This window comes from Camarhynchus parvulus, chromosome 3 (assembly GCF_901933205.1).
Source record: "Camarhynchus parvulus chromosome 3, STF_HiC, whole genome shotgun sequence".
NCBI classification, from domain to species: Eukaryota; Metazoa; Chordata; class Aves; order Passeriformes; family Thraupidae; genus Camarhynchus; species Camarhynchus parvulus.
This window is the reverse complement of record NC_044573.1, coordinates 24422856-24443494: the sequence shown is the minus strand read 5'-3', so window position 1 is coordinate 24443494 and position 20639 is coordinate 24422856. Positions and strand designations below refer to the sequence as shown.

Sequence of the window (20639 nt, the reverse complement as noted above, 5' to 3'; positions counted from 1 at the left end):
ATTTGGAGTCTAGGAACTCTGGTGCGGAACTCAGGCCTGGAAATTCCCACCTCTTTCATATACTTAACTCCTTCTTAGGACAGTTATGAGTTAGTCCATAACAATTTGGATAATTTTGGCTTTGGGAGTTAGTCAGCTTCTCTGCCTCACTAAAGTTTTCAGTGAGTCTTCATCCAAAAAGCAGTGATCTCACGCAACATATGCAAACTATCATTTTAAAACATGGACAAAGGGCTAGTCTGGAGGATGCTTCTAAATAGTTTGTAGGAGCTGAAACCTAACAGAATATTTAGAAATAGTAAACCAAAACAAGAAAACACAATCACAGCGACGTGAGCTGAAATATTCTTGCAAGCAGCTGATTATTTAGAATTGTGGTTTATCTGGGTGCAATAACTCCCATAATGTAGACGTCAAAAAGATCGTTGAATTTCTAGGATGCTGAAGCAAAAGATGCAAGTACCAGGTACCTCAGAAAAGTGTTGGATGAGCTGAAAATTCACATGACTAGAAGGACAACAAACCTAAAAGACAAGAAAGAAGTAGTGTTAGAGAATAAAATCAAAACTTCTGTAGCAAAGAGACAACACCACAACTTATAGCAGAGAGATATAACATGAGGGAATTTCAGCCTCACTAACTTTGGTGAGTGACTCAGGGAGTTGGAGATCACACCACATGGCTAAATTTCATTTACCACTTGCAGTGACATGGTTTCTGGGCACTGGACAATGCCAATATTTTTGCCACTGCTAGAAATACTTTTCTTCATCTAGAAATGACAAAAAGAAAGAGAAAGGGAAGAAAAAAAATTAGGTCCAAGTAAACATTTCTAAATTTTTATTAAATTATTAAGTTACATCTAGTCCTTTCCAAAGCTTTCAAGCTTGGTAGGATGTACATATTGGATAGGGAAAATGAAAGGAGAAATAACAAGGACTCTCTAACCAGCAAGGATTTGTTGCCCATGTAACTTATTAGCTAAGTTTGTCCAGCATACACACTACTGGAGATGCACATTCTGGGAGAAAATTAGGGCTCTTCCATTATGCCTGTGAGACAAAAGTACAATAGAGAACAGGAGATACATAAATTATTGTCTGTGAGTCCAGAGGCAAGTTCTGATGATGACTTAATATTTTAATGTCAGGGAAAATAATTCCTTTCTGTCACACCTTTGTGAATTTCAAAACTAAGCAACCCCCCCCTACTTATAGCTTAATTGATTACTATAAAAATGAAAATATATAATTTTTTATTGTTTAATAAAAGCTAGAAAATTTCAAGTGATGCAAAATTTGTTCAAAGTTTCTTTCTTAACCCCCCCCCCCCCACAAACTCTCCTTGTTATCTAAATTGATACTATCTTTATTTACTGCCCTGCCCTAGCATTATCTCAGTGGCAACAGCACAAGGCAAACACTCACAGGCAAACTGAAGTGACAAGCAAGCAAACAAAACAGAGGAAAGAAAATGAAAAGTGTGTACTTGCTCTGACAATTCTGCTGCAGGGTACTGAGGGTATCATAGCTGCATTGAGTTAGTCCTACAATTATTTCATCATTACAGGAAAAATCTGACAATTATTAAAGAGAACCCCCCAACTCAGAAATGCTGGGATAAATTAACATCCTGCAATCCTACTGACACCACCAACATCACTGTCAAGGAGAAATTAGTGACGTTCTTTTGTTCTGTTGAGTAGGAGTCATTTGTTAAATTTCAAATTCTCTTCCAAACATTAACATATCTAGATGACATAAATGTAGCAGTCCTGGAGACCACCAAACAAGGGGGACAGGATGGTTTGATATGAGGCTTCTGCACCTCAGGTCCCCAGTGTCTGGGGTGCAGCTTAATCCAAAGGGCATAAGCAGCAGGGATAGGATATGTGTGTTGTGGAATATGGTAATCTGGAACACTGTGGGTATTTACTCAGAGAAAACATGGTGCCACCTCTGTGATTGTTTCTTTGCATCTTTCTACTTGCTTTCCAAAATAAGCAAAATATCCATTCGCTAAAAATACTACTAAAAAGTACACAGTTCCTTAGGGAAATGAGGTTTCAACATAATTGTGTCATATGAATGTTTGCCTGTCATCTGCTTGCTCTTTCCCCCCAGTTTTAACTCCCTGCTACAGAAGGGCAGAGGTCTCAGTGAGTCAAGTGTGACAAGTCCTGTGCAAACTGGGGATAGCTGATGGCTGCACACACAGCAGTGCCACCCTGGCCATGGGGACAGAGCTCCCTGCCAGGTGCTGCAGGCACAAAGGACGGGGCTGATGGTGGATGAGAGCTGGGAAGCAGACAGCGAGGCAGGAGAGACAGAAATCCATAGGAAATGAGTTCTCTTTAGCATGGCTGCCTGTGGGCCAACTTGTTACTGGTTTATACAATGGTTTTCCTCTCAGTTCTTGAGTTCTACTGAAAATTATTTTTCTTGCCAGTGGTGCTTTCCAGGAACAGGTTGAAGTGCTTGCTTCAAAACTCCTGACAGCATCATTTATTTGCTGAACAAGGGGGCACAGCAAACAAGCTTTTTCTTATGTTTTGCTTTAACCTTGCTCATGCCTTTTCGGTGAACTACGAGCCAAATTCCTCATTTCACTGCTTTTACAATGTGTAGATACTGACATCTCCAATCCCACTTTCCCAGGTCAAGGTCATGTTTCATTAGAGACCAACTGAACCTGCAGAACCCTATTTTCTCATAAATGCTGGACTCACTGATCTTAGTGGGAGAGCATGTGTGAGCTGGGGGCTTGGTACCCACCTGTGTATGTGCACACTTATATTCAATTCAGAGATGCAGCTATCCTGATGGTTATAATTCTGTCCAATGGAATGCAATAATAAATACAGAGCCTGTTCCTATAGACTCCCTTTGAATGTGGCTAATCAAATGAAGTCAGTACTCCTTAAAGTAACAGAATTCCAGAGACACCAACAAACCATGATTAAAAGTGCAGGAAGCCTCATTAGGGAATGATTGCAGCTTTCCTACTTTGTTTTGCCTAATAAATATTTAATTTCTGCTACAGGCAGAAATAAGTTGAGGCTTAAAAAAAGCATTTGTCCTAATGAAAGTATTTTGCTTGCTAATAGTATTACCACCCAGTTAATAACAAAAGAACTGTGAACTCCATTGATTTAAAGAAACCCCAGAACTATTCACAGAACCAAATATATATTTAGGGCACTAGGCAACAAACAGCAGACACACCCTAGGACAGTAACACACATTCATGATTATATACAATGATACCATTTCATGGCTTGTCTGGACGAAATGAATTAATTAAGTTTGTATTTTCCACGTCCAGACCCTGTGATCTGAATACAGGCAAATATGAGAAATCTAGTCCAAACAAAAAGCATCACCTTTTCACCTGGGAGGAAATAATAAATTCTCTCACCACTCAGCCACTGAGTTCGTGGGGTAGTTTGGATATCCCTGGTGCAGACAGCAGGCAGGAGAAGGCTTCTCACTGCCCACCCTTGCACCCTCCCTGGCAGTCATGGAAGCCCAGAGCTCAGCTCTGCACTCTGCCACTGATGGCATCTAGGTAAGGGAAAAATTACTGACATGAATTGATTAACTGTCAATGCTTCCCTCAACACCTTTGGATTTATGCAAATCTTTGATTTAGAGTAATGGTGCCTCATGTTCAGTAAACGACATCCCGCATCATCTTTCCAAAACTTTAGTTTTGGAATGACCTCAAAACTAAAGTTTGAGTTAGCTGCAATAGCAGACAGAGGATTTCTACCATTGCTTGCACTCAAGCAGCCAGGAGGAGTTACATTCACTGAAGGCAAACCCTAGCCTGATGCAGCTTCTGACACAACTGAAAGTCTATAAACTGAAAGTTTCCAAAAAGCCCGAGATCAATAAATTATTCCTATCTTCTAATAATAAGAAAAAAAAATTGGTGCTGCTGTAGTTTAGGAAAATATAAACTTTGATGACCTACTTCTGATTCTGTTTCAGAATTGCTGTAATGGTTTGCCTGCTCTCCTTATTGTAATGGTTTGTACCACTGCCCAGGAAAAATCTACTGCAGCAGTGTACTTCTTCATGATGAAAATTCCACATGAGTAACACTCAGGAATATTAGAAACAGCCTATATGCATATGCACTTAGATTACAAAATTTAAAAACAAAAATAATAAAAAAGTACCCCAGCAACTCTGTCTTGACCTCAATAAGCAGAGGAGCATCACCAGACTAGAAGTGTATAACTTTCATATCTAAATATATATGTATCTCTGTCTAAATATTCATCTGAAGAATTTTGTCTGCTTCAAGAATACAAGAAAAAAAAATTCAAAGAGCAATTCTTTGGCCTTAGGTGGACTTCAACAGTTAAAAATAGCCCAGAATCCAGAACAACACCACAACCCCCACAGAAACAACACTTATTCTTTGTGCTGAAGCCATTGCCCAACTTCCCAGCACTAATGCTGAGCCTCGCTGTGCTGTAAGTACGGCAAAGGGCAGACGGAGCCGCGGCCGAGATCAGCACCGGGGCTCCTGGAGCGGAACCGGAGCCGGAACCGGGATCAGCTCCGAGGCTCCTGGAGCGGCACCGGAGCCGCGCTCCGGCCGGGCCGGGGCTGGTGCTCCGTGCCCAGGCAGCTCCCGGGACACAGCTGGGCTGTGCTGCCTGCCCCGGGCACAGCCGGGACAGAGCTGGGCTGTGCTCCCTGCCCCGGGCACAGCCGGGATCCGGCGCTCCGTGCCCCGGGCACAGCCGGGATCCGGCGCTCCCTGCCCTGGGCACAGCCGGGCTTGGCACTCCCTGGCCTGGGCACAGCCGAGATCCAGTGCTCCCTGCCCTGGGCACAGCCGGGATCCGGAGCTCCCTGCCCTGGGCACAGGCGGGGTTGGCGCTCCCCGCCCTGGGCACAGCCGGGATCCAGCGCTCCCTGCCCTGGGCACAGCCGGGGCGGCGCTGTGCCCGGCCAGTCCTGCAGGGCAAACCGCAGCCGCAGCAGCTGCGCTCTGTGATTTCACTCGGGGAAAGCCAGAGTTCCAGGAACAGCAGACTCTGTTTAGGGAAGGGACAGACCCTCCGGACCCACAGAGCACTGTGGGAACAGTTCTGGCGCTTTTATTCCCACTGAGCAGGCCTGTTCCCCCAAGCAGACCCAAACACTTCCATGAACTCTGCATAAATAAGGTTATAAAGCTACTAATGTTCTTTAACTATGAAGAGATAATACCAACCATGAAACCTGAGCGGCTTTTTCTTGTCTCCTGCACATATGAAAGATGGCATTAAAAGAGATTAGTTTAAACCACTTGCAATTTCCTTTATGCAATAAAAGATTTTCTTTGCCTGGAATTTTCCTATTTATGGCGTGTATTTGGACTCAGTATAGCATAATACTTTTCTCAGTATCCCTGCTTTTAATGATGCTCACAGCATTTGAGCCATTCATCAAATTTGACAACTGAAACAGCTAGGAGTTAATGGGAGCATGAGCAGTTTGACAAACACAGTCTATTTGACAAGGCTGAGGTCAGGACTAAAAGAACTGCTCTTGGTTAAATAAATAGAAAAGTAACAAAGTAAAGCAAAATCTCTGCAGCCATTTATCAACTTTAAAAGCCTTTTGTTATAAGAAACACTAAGTGAAACTGCACACAGAGATGGGAATTGAAAGGGGTTGGAAGAATTCAGCTGGCTTCTTTTTTAGGTGAAATTAAAAAGCTCAGTTAAAACTGAGGCATTATGTCCATAAAACTGACACACAGCTACATAATACCTAAACCTTCACTTTAGGGCCGCCTGCTTCTGAACTGACTCGCTATTTTAAAGAACCCAGGCTTTTCCTAGATAACAGATTGATTTGGCACTGAAAGTAGAGCAGTGTCACAAGAGATGACTTTGCTGACATCTGCAGAGCTGGAGAGCTCTGTATAGGCATGCTCAAGGGCACAGCTGAGACTCCATGCATCCATTGCTGCTTCCATAAGGAATTTACCTGATAGCAACCTCTGCAAGGGCCCTTCCAGAGAGCCTGCAAAGTAACAGAGCTTTGCATTTAGGCACAATATCGCCTGTAGGAAATTCTTGCATGTCCAATGACTTCTGGAAGCTAATAATTAGTGCAGCCACTAACTTCCTGGCTTTGCTTGGTTCATGGAATTTTTCAATTTTTTCTCTTTTTCACTTGGGGAGATTGGTTTGGGCTCATCTGGTTTTTCCTCTGTCCAAGACTCGAGAGGTTCTAGGAAAGATAGAAAGACTGAATCTATTCTCGTACTTCCTGATTAAAGAGGCTTTCAGAGCATTGCAGCACACTTAGAGAACAAAGGATAATTTCTCTAACTCAATTTTTTTTGTTTTTGAATGAAGTTCACATTGGCAAGCAAAATCAAATCCTTGCTGTTCTGGGTTTGGTCTTCCATTTTATGTACCAAAGATGGTCTCCAGGCATTACAGTGTTGACTTCAATGAAAACAAGACTGATTTTCCTGTGACTCAGATCTCATACTCTTTAAATTTGGGAGTGATATTATACTCATGACCAGATAAGACAATACAAATTAAAGCACTGAGAAATTCTTGGATATTACAGCTGTGCAGAATATTTTCTGATCATTTTCCTACCATCACATTATGTAATCATGTCTATCATTGCCCAGAAACCAACAGTACCATTAGGGAATTTCCATCAGAAATTAGTAATACAGCAAAATTCAGTACACTTTTGCAGTCCTAAAAGTTTCAGGAAAAGTCTTTATGGCTTTGGGGCTGGATCTGTTACCGGATGAAAAAATTCCTTTTCTTTAGAGGCTTCTCCACCTTTTCTATTGCTTTCATGCTTTTATGACTATTGGCACTTCAGAGATAATAAAGAAAAAAGGCAGGTATTGAGTCACAAAGACAGCAAAATGACTATAAATAGTTATAAAATTTACAGATTAATTTTGTGTGTCTTGTTTCTTTAATAACTTTTCTTTTTTTCTTTCATAAAGCAATTTGTACATCGAATTTATATACTTAACAACTCCTATTGCTGCTGGAAAATAATGAAAGACTTCTTTTCCTGGAAGTGATTGATTATAGTCTGGATAAATGAAATAATTTTCCCTCTTCTCTTCTCATTATGCTTTGAGCAAAACACCCATTACAGGAGTACTCTGCAGCCATTTGGAGCTAGGAAATGCATTCCATTTAGCCTGTCAAACACAGTTTAATTCCTGTTGCAACTCTGCCTCTTTTCCAAACCTTCTTTTCAAGACTACTCTAATGTAACCTAATTCTGACAGAGCATTCTGGACTCCGGGCAGCTCTGACTCTTGAGCTCTTTTCCATCTGGAATGTTTTTTTCATTTGCTTAAAACCAGAGCTTTCTGGTTTGTTTGGTTTAGTTGTTTTGTCATATACAACCTACAGTCATCTTATAAAATAATTTATAGCACTCATTTGGCCTCCTTTTTGGAACTTTCTGTTTGGGAAAGAAAATCAAAAATAATCAAAGCATACTCAACCCTAGTTTCCCTTTTAATAAAAATGTTTTTACCCAAAATACTGGTGTGGATGTCTGAAGATTGAACTCTCCTTTCCAATGTCAACAACACAAATGTTTTTTCTAATGGACATAATTGTTACTTTGTGTCATGGCTACATTGTATTTGGGGGGGGGGCGGTTTCTGTGTTAAAAAATGTTCAGTGGGGCAAAAATTAAGTGATAGGATTTTATCTCATCTTCAGTAAAGTGGAATACTGGAACAGACCACAAGAAATGTAACCTTTACCTTAAGATGAAACTTCATGGGTTCATGTAGAGTATACAGAAATTGCATTATTAACATATTTTTTTGCTCATGGAATAACATAATAGTGAGGTCTGGATTCAAAGATTCAAGAGATCTTTTACAGTTTCATATCTCTTGTAAATGTTTTATGGACGGACTTATTTCTCATTGCTATACAAAGAAAATACAATTTCACAAAGGTGGGTTTGTTATCGACTTGAATATTGGGCAGCTTTCTTTGTTTTTGTGATCTGTCCTCAGCATTGTGCTAGACTGCTTAAGGAAATCAACCCCATTCATATTTTCGCCCTCTTTTCTTAACCAAATGGAGTTGGTACTGAGGGATTTTCACCGCAACAATAAAAGTCTCCTCTTTAGACTAGTCCTGGAGAAGTGGAGGCTAAATGGATCAAGAATCTACTTTCACTTTACAACATTACTGCAAGCAAGTAATAATAATAAAAATAATGTTAGCAAAGCCATCATTAGAGATGGTGGTGTATGAGAAAAACCCTGAATAAAAAGCAGCTTGCTCAAATCACAAAGAGTAAGGGAGACAGAAGGACAGAGCAGTTTAGGAGAGTCTTGCTCTGACCAACCCCAGGGTAACACTGTCAGACCCTTAATTGGCCAGATCAAGAACTAAGAAAATATGCAAGATATAAAATATGAAGTGCATCTTTCTGGTTCTCAGGAAGCATTATCTCAATTTTTCTTGTATTTTACTTTAAGAATAGTTATTCAGTACACATCAAACACACTGTTTGCTACCTCTATAATTTAGGGCATTACTAGAAAATACTACTTTTGTGCCAGATCAGGTTATATTGAGTAATAAATCTTATTTTTAAGATATGTGTCTGTAAATGCACTTTTTCAGTGAGAGAAACCATAAAGTAAATTTCCTGGACTGTTACTGATCTCCTAACAACTACTCAAAGTGCTACATTAGAAGCTTTCACTGTTCATGCTGCACAGGCCACAGAGCTGTGTGCAAGTCAGGCATCTCACTTGTCAATCCTGCTGCTATTTATTGTCACTAAAGTCCCAGCAATGTGCTGGGTCTTGTCACACTGCCAACATTGGCAGCCCTTTCCCACATTTAAGAAGCCTTCTGAGTTTCAATTTTACTAAAACTTCTAAGTCACACAGAGCAGGTAACGACAGACACAACAGTAGGTAAAAATTTTGAACTTGGGGTGTGGAAGCCAAGAGAGGAGGATATAAAAAGACACAATTTAGTAGAGGAAAAGAAGGGGCAAACTCTTTCTTTTTCGATTTTATTTTGCTTTTTTTTATCCTTTGGGGGTTTTTTTTGGGTATTATTCCCTGCAGGACAAGCCACGGAGTAGGATTTTACTCAATAGGAACAGAATAATATCCACTGCTCGCCCCCTCATTGTCTCCAAGCAGCATGGATGGACTGACTCTTCAAATGGGATGTGAAAATGTCACATATAAATGAGAGGGACTGCACACACATGGTTTCTCTGAAATTGCCACAGAGATTAAGTTATTCTGAGTAAGTGAGGATATATGATTGCAGATACCTTTAAAGCTGCAAGCAAATGAATGGAAAGCTTTCTTGATCAAACTGTCTTTCAGCCCAGTTTACCTGGTTTCTATGGCAAGTCATAGTATGATCTCTTCTTTTTCATCAAAACATGATTGGGCGGGGGTATCATTATTTGACTCATCTAGGTATTGACAATATTTCAGTACTGTCCACAGAAAATGAAATTATTCTTAAAGATTTAAATGATGGGATGATGTTTAAAGTGCAGTGACTCTGCTTTTTCTATGACAGCAGCCAGAGAGAAATTTTTATCAGAATTGCTACACAGTCACAATAAATTATTTGCTTTAACCTCAAAATATTTTGTAGCTTGAAATTTTCAGCCAGACTTCTGTAATTTTATAACTTAATTATGGTTGCCTTCTTAGAATAAGAAACATTTATTAAATGAGTTAGACATTGATCTAGATTCATTTAATGTAAAAATTTACATAGAAATTAGTGATTTGAGATGGTAATCACTTCCCCCCTCCTTAATCTATTCTGTTAGGTCAATTAATGTGGTCTTTAGAGACTACTTGCCCTTTAAGCCAGCTCTGAGAAAGACCAGAACAAAACCAGGCTGCAGTAAAAGACATTCTGCAAGGATGCTGGCACTTGGGTCATATGTTAGAGCTCTGAAACCTTTCTTAATGTACTGCAGATGTTACTAAGTTTTGAGCCTTTTTAGCTGTGTTTTCATTTACTGTTTAGGTGGTCACTGTGTTACAGTGTTGCCAAGAGAGCTTTTGAATCAGCTTAATATAAGAATTAATTATATTCATTTGTTCAGAAGTAACTGAAATGACTTAAAGGGTCAAAATATCAACTGAATGCATTCTATCCTGAATTCAGTGGCTAAACCAACAGACAGGACACAGTTCAGCCCCTCAGCAAACAGTTTTTATTTGTGCGCAAAAATTGTCACTGCTGGTTAACCCACTGAGGTGTTTGGCTGGAAGAGAACTGTTACAACTGGAGTCTCCAGAGTCAGTCACGAAACAGATGTTCCAGAGAGACTGAAAAAATATTAAGTAAAGACCCATAAAAGCTTCCTTTTCCTTGTACCCAAACCTTTCCAGTGAGAGAAAACTGTGCTTACTGTATTTCTACTTTTGTATTTTTTAAATTCAGTTCTCAGCCTTCACAGCTGTTGTCTTTAGGAGGAGTAGGGAACTGAATCCTTTTGTGCATGAAAGGCAAAAAACACTGGGACAAAGATTTTACCAAACACTGCTTCTCCTTTGAGTGTTAGATGGAAGTGTGACTTTTTGGAAGTGTGACAGGCATTTTGCCTGTAGCTGCAGACATAGCTAAGAAATCTTATATTGAGTTTAATGGAACTTTTCCTTATTTTACACACCAGGGCACTGCTGATGTTCAGACTACTGTCACTGTTCTTTTGTGCTGCCAAGCACTCCCCAGAGGTTTTGGCTACTAAATCAGGCTCGTTTGAGGGGAATTAATTCAAACACCAATAACCTGAGCAAACACTGAAGGAAGCTGAAGGAACATTAGAAAACATCCAGGAAGAAAAAAAGAAAAAGGCTGGTGAAAATTTACTGTCCCCAGTTCTGTTAATAAAATAGGCTACTGAGATAATTCTTCTGATTATTTTTTCTTACAAGGGAGAGGAGTGGTTGGAAGGAGAAAGTGACTCTAATCCAGAGGAATATCCTAGTGAACAACTCCAAAGCATCTGATTTTAGTATTAATAGGGATATCCTTCAGAGAATGACACAGATGTAAAACTTGGGGCCTGCTGCACCAAAAACTGCCTTTAACTTCACCCAATTAAAAAGTAACATTTTACCTACAACCCAACTCTGGTTTTATGTAAAGGACTGTACAATCTGCAAAGAAAGGAGGAAATCAAGTAATGATATTATAATAGAAGCACAGTACAGTGCAAACCAATGACAAATGCAAAATTATTCTTATATATTTGTCTGTTCAATAAGAAATTCAGAAATAAATCTGTATTTACAAAGAAATTAGCGAAAATTCAAATGTGCATATGTGTATTCCTATGGGAGAGACTGCATGTATCATGCACACAGGCTATAAAAATATTCTACAAACCATTTGCAATCGAGCCCTCAATCTCCTGCCACATATGAAAGTCAGATCAGTGTTGACTCAATGGTCAAAACTGTGTTGGGAGAGCAAACATCAGTTTTTCTTATAACATTTATCTGCCTTGGTCATGAAAGATCACCCAAGTATTAGAGCTGAAAGAAATATAGTACAAGAATGTTTTATGCCAAATCTCAAAGCACTAGTACAAAAGAGTGTAATTTATCAGATGCAAAGGAAAACACTATCTGACAGTGCTACAAAAGTACTACTATTCATTACATATCTAAAGGCTACTGATCAATAGAGAGCACTATGCTCTTTCATTCAATAGGTTCAAACTTAACTGATTTTCATGGCTTCTTGAGTGCTTTTATGACTAACAAGGCATGATCCACACAGTGCTTTATCACCCATTTGCAAATAATCTAATAAAGTGACAGTAATAAATCACAAGTATCATTAATAAACCACCATCAAACAAAGCAGCACACTGAAAACAATGTGGAAAATGCACAGATAATTCTCCAACTACTTTGGGGAGTAAACAGGCTAAACACACAGTACTACTTCAGAGCTGTGAGTTCAATTCATAGTAAACATATAGATCTGAGCTGTTAGAGATTTCCTATTGCAGTTGGCAAATATTGCTTCTATGTTTCTTCAGGACAGGTTCATATGGAAAAAAAAAGAAGAGAAAAGGAAAAAAGAGATGAGAGAAAACAAAAATCAAATTGAGTAAACCAGTGCTTGGAACACAAGAATATAATCAGCTTGGTGATGCTTGAATACTGTTAAAATAACATTTTATGCCTGTTTACTTTATAATTTTGTACCTCATAAATACCTACAGTAGCTAAAACTGTCAGTGGTGCCACTTCAAAGGGCAGTGGCCCTAGGAACAAGATCTTTGAGGTTTGGCCTAGCCACAGTGTGGTTAAAGTTTTGACAATGTTTCTTTAAATCTAAATTCTAGCTGGCATAAATCCACAAAAAGCACAAATACCTTCAAATGTGAAATTCAGGATTCATTTACTTACCCTTCAGGTGTGGATTTAATGAAAGCTGGGCATTTAACATGGTAACAAGCTTCTACAGACTTCATAGAAAAATCCATCTCCAACCAAAGCAGTCATTTTGACTCCATCATCTCTACAGAAAATTCATACAAAGAGCAAGTATTTACTTGAGGTGGAATCCTAGAAACGAACTTGCAGCTGTCACACAAGTTATGGTTGAGGTGAACTCTAGACCTTAATAGCACTTTCCTCTATAGTGAATAGAAAGTCAACTTACTTAGCTTTGGATCATTTTGAATGAAAAACTAAAAAAAATGTTTCTTTTGCTTTTAGTTCCCAAATTTAGCAGAGAAGTGTTACAATTACAAGGGGAAGTCATCTTCCCTGGAATTTTTGCCCTGACCAAAATTTTTTGTAAATACCACAAGAAAGCTTTTGCCTGTGTTATTTGCAAATCAGTATTTTAAGGCTTTCCTTCTTCTGATAAAAGGATGAATTCTTGAACATCAACATAAATCAAATTCCAAATAAAACCTTTAGGTGCTTTTCAACCACTTCTCTGGTGATCCTTGAGCAAATAAATGTTTGTGTCAGTGGCATGAGGTAAAATATATGATTAGAGCCAATACTAAAACCATCTTTCCTCTCAGCCTCAGAAACAAACTTTGATTCAATACTAATAGCCATGGAAAAGAAATAAATTAGGTGGTGGCTAATAGCAGAGTGAATAAGGGTTTTCTCTCTGAAGACCAAAGGACTAAACCTTGGTTTGTTACAGCAAAGGGGACAGGTATTACAGATGGCTATTTACAGGCCAAACTCCCAGACTCCAAGGTAAACCGTTCCCTTTTCATCTATTTTGGAAAAATACACATCCTAAATAAATACTTAGTTCTTCTCTTTTAAGGAGGAGGAAAGCTGGTGAGGCAGAACTGAGGAGGAGCTGAGAGTGGTAAGGAAACCACTGAGCTGGAGGTAGGAGGGAGGGACGGAGGGAGGGGAAATCCCAGCAAGCCCTTTTGGCACCTTGGCAAGCGCAGCTCCTCTCTGTAGCAGCCTGAAACAACAACTGATGTCCCCAGCAGCTGCCACATCCCAGTGTCCACATCTGGGAGTCTTAAATGGGTGCCTGTGGAGCTCTCTTCAAGATACCAACACACTGAGACAGCAGTGGGAGAGGGGCTTACCCCTCCCAGGAAAATGCTGGGGTATGTGGGGCCACAGCAGCAGTTCCCACAGCCATGTGCTGGACCTCAGTATCTCTGCATGGGTTTAAGGAAAGCAAAAAACACTTTTGCCAAATGTAGTGCTTCTAGATACATTGATTTTTACCAAAAGAAATTATTGGTCAAAATTCTTGAGAGAAAATTAATTGAAATTAAAAAAAAACAAAAAAACCAAAAAAATCCACACATTTATTAAAAAAAAAAAAAAAAAGAAGAAGAAAAAAGAGGCCCTAAGGAACATTTATTAAAAAAAAAAAAGAAGAAAAAAAAGGAGGTCCTAAGAAACTTAGTGTTAACAAAACAAACCTGAAGCTTAAAGTCAGTGTCACCGTCACACCTCTTATTCAGCATGTGACTTTGTTATTTTTTTATTCAGAGGTCACTGCTTACTTTAAATGTGACTTTAGCTTTTGGGCAGAGATGGCCCTGGGGGCCAGATACTCAGCTGAATAATAGACAGATGCACATGGAAATGGATATTTAAAACCAGCTAAAATGTCTAAAAACATTTTGGGTAGAGTTAGGTTGCCTGCTGACATTTGACCTGCATGTACTTCCTATACAATCATTTGTTTTAAAAGAATGTCCTTCATTAGTTTCATTCACTTAGGCCATAGAATTACTGCTTTTTTTAAATGCTTATTCCTACATCCTCGAATATATCCTCAAATGCTTATTCCTATATCCTCAAATTACTGCTTTTTAAATGCTTATTCCTATATCCTCAAATGAGTTACGAGTCCTCTAAATCTTAGGTCTTTCCTTCTCAGGATGAGCCCCTTCACGAATGTTTTTGATTGCAGTTACAGTCATCTCTCCTTTTCCCTACTTTTCTTCTTTTTCTTTCCCTTTCCCTTTAACAGAAGTTTAAAAGAGAGAATGTCTTTGCACTTCCCACTCAAAGACAGCAACAACCCCCATTTAAGACTCCCATCTTCCCAACATCTACCAGCCGGGCCTAAAGTCTACAAAGGAACCAACTTGTTCCGCCTGTGCAGAAGACAAGATGGGAACGAGAGCTAATTTAAGCAATCCCATCTCCTTTCCCTGCCCGAGTTTCAGCCCGGGGTTTTGATATTCCCGCCCAGGACTCTTTCTCCCAGCGCCCCTCGATGCCGATGCCGAGCAGCGCGGCAGCCGGGGAGGGCAGAGGCTCAGCTCGGCCCAGCCTCGCCCTCTCTGATCCCCCCCGCCTCAGGCTCCGGCGTGCTGCCCCATTGCTCCGGGCTGACACTCTCCCCTTTCGGGGGCCCACACAGGGCTCCCCGTGCTGCTGAGCCCCGGGAAAGCCGGCGGGCTCGGAGAAGCGGCGTTTGCCGCGGCCGAGCCCTGACCCGCCCGCCCCAGGACTCGGTGTCGGCTCTGGCTCCAATTAAGGCAGCGTGGAGGGGAATCCGACACGGGTTAGGGCAGGGTCTGCCGGACCCACACTCCTGCGGCTATGCTGGAAATTAATTCCCACATATGTGCTGCAGATGGGCCACGGCCCCTTTTCCAGGCTGCAGCCTGCAAATAAACTTAGTAGCAGCTGGGGAGGGGAACCAGCAGAGCCTCGTGTGCTTTAATGGGTTCTGTGTTTCTGTATATGGGAGTATTCCCTCCCCTCTCTAACCCGTACAAAGCCTTCTATAAAGTCCCATAAACAAAGCTGTGGATATAATTTTGAATGAGAAACTTGCCACCAGGTCAGGAAAACACAACATACCTTTTTCTCAAAGAGGGTGTTTTGGTGTGTTTTCATAGATTAAAACCAGATTTGGCTGGTTTGAGCAAGCAGGCAAACTTCTGACCTTTTTTCACATAATAAACCATCCCTCTCCGCCCAGCTCTGGTACCTAACCTGTCCTAAAATAGCCAAGTGCAGCATGGAGCCTGGAGGGAAGCCAGCCCCATCACACCAGGTGCAGATGTTTGTCACCACAGCATGGACATGGCCATCTCCGAGCCCTTGTGCCTTGCTCTGGATCCAATAAAGCAGCTGAATGTGTGATCAGCTTTGTGTTTTCAGGAACTGGTCCTCAACAAGACCCAAAATTAAACTTTTACAGGAATGCTTCTCTTGATCAGCCCCATAGTGCTCAGTACTTGCTGGTTTGGGATTCCAGTATGCACCAGAAATGGTTGGGGCTGAGACACCAGGGAGCTTAAAGCAAAGCATGATTTTTACAGCTCCACATGGACTTCAAAGTTAGGGGAATCTGCATGATTCTATTAAGTTTAGCCAAGCAAAATCAAGTTGAAGAAAACTTCCTATTTCCAAACCTCCTTTTCATATTTCCTCCTGGGTGCTTTTCTTCTTGGTTAAATAAATGCAATGAGATAAATAAGTTGACTTATTTTCAGAGGCTTCTGTGCTCAGCAATCTTTGAACCTGGAGTTAAATAGATAATGCCAAAAATGAGGTACCTGAATTATTTGAAAAGTCATTTTTAGGCCAAGTGGCTTCCCTGTAGCAGGGTCTCTACAAAATGTGAGCAGCCAGGTATGTCCCTGCACAGGTCTGCAGATGTGGGCAGGCAGGGAGAGAAGACAGGGTCTGGGGTGTTTGCACTGCCAGCCCTTCTGGGAGAGACCACTTTTTCTTCCTTTAATGCATTCAATTCCTGGCAACAATGAGCAAATGGGGAGATTTTGGATGATGTGTACCTGGTTGCCAAGCAGACCCCTCTTCAGTTTCTTATTCAAGAGAGTAGACAAATTCATCATCTCTCTACTGTTCTAGATTATTGTAACAAGCTTCCTTCTTTTTTTTTTTTCAAGATGTAAATGTAGCAAAGAGGTTACTGATAGAAATGTTGAGACTATAGTAAAGACAGAATCCATTTGTTGTCTAGATTGTCTCATAAAAATCACTGTAAATTTGAGCTATTTAATCAAGCATCAGTAATAGTCTCCCTGATGATTATGTGACTGCTGGAAAAAATCTCATTATTGCCCACATTAATTCTGGATATTTTCTCTTTTAGCATTAAATTAGGAAGACAAAAAAATTATTTAATTTTACAGCTTCTCTCAGTGGTTTATAAAATAAGAGTAGAACAAAATTGATAATCTTTTTTTTGGTACTTTGGAAAAGTTGAAGAAAGAAAAGAACAGGAAGGGCTGAAACAAAACACAACTCCCCCTCCCAAATCAGAGAGAAAAGCAACAAGAAAAAGAAAACATATTAAGGTAGTAGAGAATCTAGGGCCAGGAAGTCATCTCTGACCCCCAGAAGTTTTTGGTTTTTCTTCTTTCCCTAATTTTAAAACCCATTTGGGGTTTTCTAAGTATGTGGGCCAGTGTCTGTGAGGATGCCAGTGAAACAGAAAAAGGACTGAGGAACAGGCTATTTTGAAGCCATAACTACTCAGCTGTTTTCTGTTTGCTTTGGCTGTCAGAGCTGCGGTAGGTGTTTCCCATTCTGGTCTTCACACCTCTATTATGTTTGGGTAGCAAGTCAGAAATATTTCAGATGCTGTGGATGGAGATTTCCTCTTGGCTCCAGGAAGAAAGAGTTCCAGTGTCCTCTGGATTTCCCCTGTGCTGATCAGGAGACTTCACCCACCATTTCCAGGGCTTACCTTTGATACTGGTGTTGGTGCTTCCACTGGCTGCTCTAGCCTGGAGCAGGGACCTGTGAGCCTAAGTCTTATAAGCCTTCAAAATTAAAAAAAAAATTTAAAAAAATGAAAAAAAGGTGTGAGACTCCCAAATTTGATGGATGATAAAAACATCTTTTCATTTAAACCCATAAAAACTAGCCTTCTTCTGGCTACTGCCCCTTGGAAGTCAAAGGTAACTAAGGCTCAGCAAAACCTGTCCAGGATTTGTTCCTGGTGGCTCCACTCCAGGGCAAGAGTGTCACTGTTACACATTTCAGCACAAAATTTGCTCACCAGCTCATTCTCATTAAAAAGCTTGCAATTCACATTACAAAATACCACTTATTAAAACTGCCTACAGAAAACATTTTAAAGCAGGGACGTCACCAATGCTGGACTTCTGTCATGAAAATAGGAGCTTTAAAAGGGAGGGAAAAGAGTCCATTATCCAGTGCCTTCCCACATCTGATAGCTTGCTGTCTGGCTCACACTGACACACTTTGTCACCACAGAGATGGGTCTCCCCAGCAAAGGCAGAGTATCCAGTGTTAGGATTGTTTGTAACCCTCTGCAGCCCTACAAAGCAGCACAACAACCCCAGCTGGCTTTTTTTGCTTTTTTCCCTGTAAAACACACCACAGTAAAGGTAAACAATGCAAGTGCTGGAAGCAGAGGTTAGAGTTCAGAACAATTTAGGGATGTCAGTGCCCACACTGTGCCTGCCAGGCTTGGTGGGGACCTCCTCAGGAGGGGCTGCTGCTGGTATCTGCATTTCACCTTCAAATACACATCACATGTTTTAAACATTCTTTTTTGGCCCTCATTATGCTCGTCCTGGCTAAAAAAGCTTGAAGAGTGTTCTAAAAATCAGAGGAAAAAAGGCATTGCCCCTGTAAATCTCCATGCTGTAGCCCTAACTGGCCTGACTGCCCTGCATCAGCTTCCCTCTGATAGAAGGCAGCAACATGTGTTGATTAAATACAATTCTTTTTTCCTTTTCTCTTTTTTCCTTCACTTATTTTCCCATTTCCTGTCTAGATCTCCTTCCATCTCCTGATACTATTTTATTTTATATTCCTTTTTCTCTTTAATTTCTGCCTGAGATTATTTTTCAATCTTTCTCTTTGTTGCCACCTTTTCTCACAATCTTCTCTTCATTGCTAATACATTTTACTTGTGTATCAAGTCTCTCACTGTGCCCTCTTTCATTTTACCTTTCTATCACTCCTTTTTTTTCTCTCTGACTCTTTAAATGGCCCTATCTCTTTCCCACTTTTCTATTTTCCATTTCTGTTTCCAGTAATGTATTTTAGAAAATTATATTTTTATCAACTTTTTTATTTTTTCCTCTGTAGCAAACTAGGTTAAATTCCTGCTCTTTTCCTGGAGGAAAAAAAAAAGACAGTGAAAATTTAATGGAAAGATGAAGAATGTGGAGATGACATGTCAATGAAAAATACTAGGTTAGCTCACTAGTCATGTAGATATTGTCTAACACAGGTTTTTTGCAAAAGCCATCTTTCCAACATAACAACAATTCTTGTGTTTAGTTTTGAGCCAGTCAGCAGCTATTTCTTAAAGTATCTTGAAAGCAGCTTATAATTCATACAGATAGGACAGTGTTGTTTTCTCTGGGGTGTTTCCTGCCAGTTCAATTATAACTGAAGACTGAATTTGGAAGCACCATTTGTGGCATACAGTGTCTAGAGTGGAACTTTGTTAGGACACTGATAACTCTTAAGTACACTTCATAGGAATTATGAACTACCTTAGCTATGATTTATAGCTATTTCCTCCCTAAATAGAACAGTAAATTGTTTCTGTGACTGCTACAAACACCAAAATACAACAGGAGGCAGAAAATCACTACTGCACCCTTGATATGCTCTCTTCATCTTTCTCAGTGCCAAAAACTGTTTTGGCTCTGTGTCATTCTCTTCAATGATATTTCACAGATACTTGTGTTTTGAGCAGGGATGGGTAATCATCAAATGTTTTCGCTCAGGGTAGCGCTAGCACTGCAAAATCACCAAGGCATTTCCCTGCAGTCTGCTTTCTTCAAAGATGTCCACCTCAGGCATCAGAGATAATTCAAGAAGCAGTAGTTCACATGGGCCCTTGCTCTCTGGGGTGCTTCTAAGCCTGTCTCTCTGTACAACCTGTCCTTTCTTTCCCAGGTGATGCCTCCTGGCGGCAACGTTTCACCTGGGTTTCACTAGGGAAGCATTCTAAATGTAACCATGGAAATTCAATGGCTTTAAACTGCAACTCAAAGCAGAGACCACCAAGGGCAGCTTTGTCTGGTTTAGTGGAGCTGGCTTGTAAAATCACAGCTATTTCCCAAACCAGCTGTTAAACCCAGAGACAGCAAATTCTGATCTGCATTACAGTGCCTTCCTCAGCGAGTGCTGTGCCTGCCATGAACAATGGCACTGCTGCCTCCTCCACTTGTTTAAAGACAGTAAGGTTCAAACCCCATTTGAACATGCACATGGGGATGGGGGAGAAGAGGAACTGCCTTGCTGGGTCCCTGTTCCTGACCGGCATCCATGTTTTCTGGCCCCACACTTGAAAACAGTGGATAGTTCTTGGGCAGCAATGCTCCCAACCAAAGCGGTTCAAAGCTGCTGTGAGGGACTGGAGACAAGAAATTTTTCAACTTGCCTGTTTGCTTGTTAGTCACAAGCAATAACAATACATTCTTAGGGTTTAATCAGCTTCCATTGAACTCCCAACTTTGACATTAACTTGACTGAGACTAGAATTTAACATCACTCTACAAATAAGTAATGATCCATTTCCCTCCTCCTTCTTCTCTTGCATCCAATCACAGTACTGATAAACTGCAATTAAAAATGCAATTGCAGTACAAATTCATAGGCACTTGACTTTGGGAGATAGAAAATTTCTACTCAAATAATTTCAGAAGTATGGAGCAGAATAAAATGATTGTCAGTTCTTCCATATGCTCTTGTTCAGGCAGGTTAGGAATGTCATTGGGAAGTTTTCTGCAGGAACTCATAGCACTAGATTTGAGAGCAGACTTGCGTTTTGAAGTTGATAGACATTTGTCTTTTAGTTTTTACCCTCTGATGTGTGTTAACAGCCAATAAATGAAGTAGGAATATTTCCAATTAATTTTCTTTTTAATCTCCTTATCTCCTGCTTATCTCCTTACTACTATAAAGTAAGTTCAGATCAAATATGGTGCAGAGGCACAGCAACATAATAAAGCATTGCCAAGCATAACAAGCTGCCTTTCAAGGTACATTTTTCTTTAGTGACTTTTCTGCAGCCAAGAATAAAATTAAAAGAATTGGAGAAAGGCATAGAAAGGGAATTAGCACATTTGACTCAAATATAAGCAACCCACAAAATATGTTACTAATCAGCCAGATTCCCATCA

At 40.3% G+C, this 20639-nt stretch overlaps 1 long non-coding RNA gene across 1 annotated transcript; it reads right to left on the bottom strand.

Moving 5' to 3' along the window:
- Positions 1-360: 360 nt before the first annotated feature.
- Positions 361-13005, bottom strand: LOC115902670. The gene is made up of 3 exons (XR_004060622.1): positions 12445-13005; positions 642-772; positions 361-524 (listed from the first exon to the last, which is right to left on the bottom strand). It is a non-coding gene; the product is annotated as an uncharacterized LOC115902670 (long non-coding RNA).
- Positions 13006-20639: the final 7634 nt, after the last annotated feature.